The sequence below is a fragment of the Micropterus dolomieu genome, linkage group LG19, assembly GCF_021292245.1.
Source record: "Micropterus dolomieu isolate WLL.071019.BEF.003 ecotype Adirondacks linkage group LG19, ASM2129224v1, whole genome shotgun sequence".
Taxonomy (NCBI): domain Eukaryota; kingdom Metazoa; phylum Chordata; class Actinopteri; order Centrarchiformes; family Centrarchidae; genus Micropterus; species Micropterus dolomieu.
The window spans coordinates 6,083,241-6,085,693 of NC_060168.1; positions in this window are offsets into that span (position 1 = coordinate 6,083,241).

A 2,453-nucleotide genomic window follows, 5' to 3' on the forward strand; every position below is an offset into this window, starting at 1 on the left:
GTTGCTAGTCTTATTGTTATTATTGTTATTATAATCATTAACATTACGATGGTTACCATTAACACTATTATAAATATCTGTACCATTTTTCATTTAGTTTATAGCAACATTACCTTCGCTGTCTGTACCTCTGTGTGTATATTGTGTGGCTGCCTCCCTCCCCTCTCTCTCTCCTTACATCCCTCTCTCTCTCTCTCTCTCTCTCTTTCTCTCTCTCTCTCTCTTTCTCTCTCTCTCTCTCTCTCACCCCAACCGGTCGAGGCAGATGGCCGCCCACCCTGAGCCATGGTTCTGCTCGAGGTTTCTGCCTCTTAAAAGGAAGTTTTTCCTTGCCTCTGTCGCCTAGTGCTTGCTCTTGGTGGGAACTGTTGGGCTTCTGTAAATATCATCACAGAGTACGGTCTAGACCTGCTCTTTTATGAAAAGCGCTGTGAGATAACTGTTGTTGTGATTTGGCGCTATATAAATAAAATTGAATTGAATTGAATTGAATTGTGATGTGCTAAACCTAAAACACCATATTTGTGACACATATGATTATGACTTAAGTATGATTCGAGTCGAGTTCATTTACTGCTGAATAGAGATGCAGAATGTAGGTTTGGACTAGAGGAAAGACCAACAACCTGTGTGTGTGTGTGTGTGTGTGTGTGTGTGCGTGCATTGGGGGAATTTTTTAGTTCCATGTTCATGTCTGCATGAACGATAGCGATGGCTATCAGTTTAATTCAATGTCTTATGAGAATGTGATATGTCTAGTTTTTGTCTGTGTAGAATTCTGTGTTTTATTTGGTTTCAGCAGGTGTACACTCACATTCACCTCAAATGGCAGCTAGCAGCACAACTTTAATAGGTACAAACTGTTTGTTGTTTAAAAGTTAACCCCCTTAACTGTGATATAATAAGCGTATATCACGCCCTGAGTGAGCTATTTGGTTTTATAAAACCAAGTGTGGCAAAAAGAAAGTAGGCTAACCGTGTGTCGTTTATTGTGCAGCCACTAAAAACTGTCCAGCATCAGTAGATTGACTTTGGTAACTTATAATATGTTACTCTTGTGTGCCAGCGGCAAGCAGTGCGTAAAATAATAACACTTTAATATTATACCTACCATAAAGGGCGGAATTGCAGGGAAGAAATATGCAAGCTCAGATTATTATATTCGAACCCTGTTTGTCGCGGAGTGATACGGATCTGTGCAAAGGAATTCGACGTCATACCCGTTATATACGCTCATTATATCACTGCTATGAACCAATCAGATTGCTTGATTTGAGCTACCCATTTTATAATTCCGATTTTATTGCCAGATCCCAGAGCATAAATGTGGCCCATCAAACTTCAGTGTGAATTGTCCGTGGCCTGAAAGTGACCCACATGCGCAGAAGAGAAGATTCGTACAGAAGTAAACAAGCCACAGAGGTTAGCTCCAGTTAGCCCCGGTTAGCTCCGGTTAGCTCATACTTGCTAATCCTCCCGATTTTCACGGGAGACTCCCATATTTCATCACCCTCTCCCGGTTTACTCCCGGGGTCACGGGATTATGACAAATGTTCACAACTTTCTGTCCTTTCAATTCAATTCAATTCAATTAAATTTTATTTATATAGCGCCAAATCACAACAACAGTTATCTCACAGCGCTTTTCATAAAAGAGCAGGTCTAGACCGTACTCTGTGATGATATTTGCAGAAGCCCAACAGTTCCCACCAAGAGCAGCACTAGGCGACAGAGGCAAGGAAAAACTTCCTTTTAAGAGGCAGAAACCTCGAGCAGAACCATGGCTCAGGGTGGGCGGCCATCTGCCTCCACCGGTTGGGGGTGAAGGAGAGAGAGGGAGAGAGAGAGAGAGATGGCAAGAGAGAGAGAAAGAGGGAGAGAGAGAGAGGAGAGAGGGCAAGAGAGGAACAGAGAGAAAAAGAGAGGGATGGAAGGAGAGAGAGAGGGGAGGGAGGCAGCCTACACAGTATACACACAGAGGCACAGACAGTAAAGGTGATGTTGCTATAGACTAAATGAAAAATGGTACAGATATTTATAGTAGTGTTAATGGTAACAGTCGTAATGTTAATGATTATAATAACAATAACAACAATAGGACTAGTAACAATAGTCGTTGCAGTAGAGGGTGTCAAGCAGGAACACGGGGCAGCAGGTGACCCGCAGCCACAGATCCAGACTCCACAGCTCCAGAGCCAGAAAACCTGCAGGAAGTGATAGGAGGAGAGAGGAGAGGGACGAGAAAGCACAAGACTACCAGAAAGGGGAGAAGTTGTGTTAGTAACATGCAATAATGGGATGAGGTTGCATACAGAGGGAGAGAAAGTAGAGGAGAGAGGAGCTCAGTGCATCATGGGAAATCCCCCGGCAGTCTAGGCCTATAGCAGCATAACTAAGGGATGGTTCAGGACTCACCTGAGCCAGCCCTAACTATAAGCTTTATCAAAGAGGAA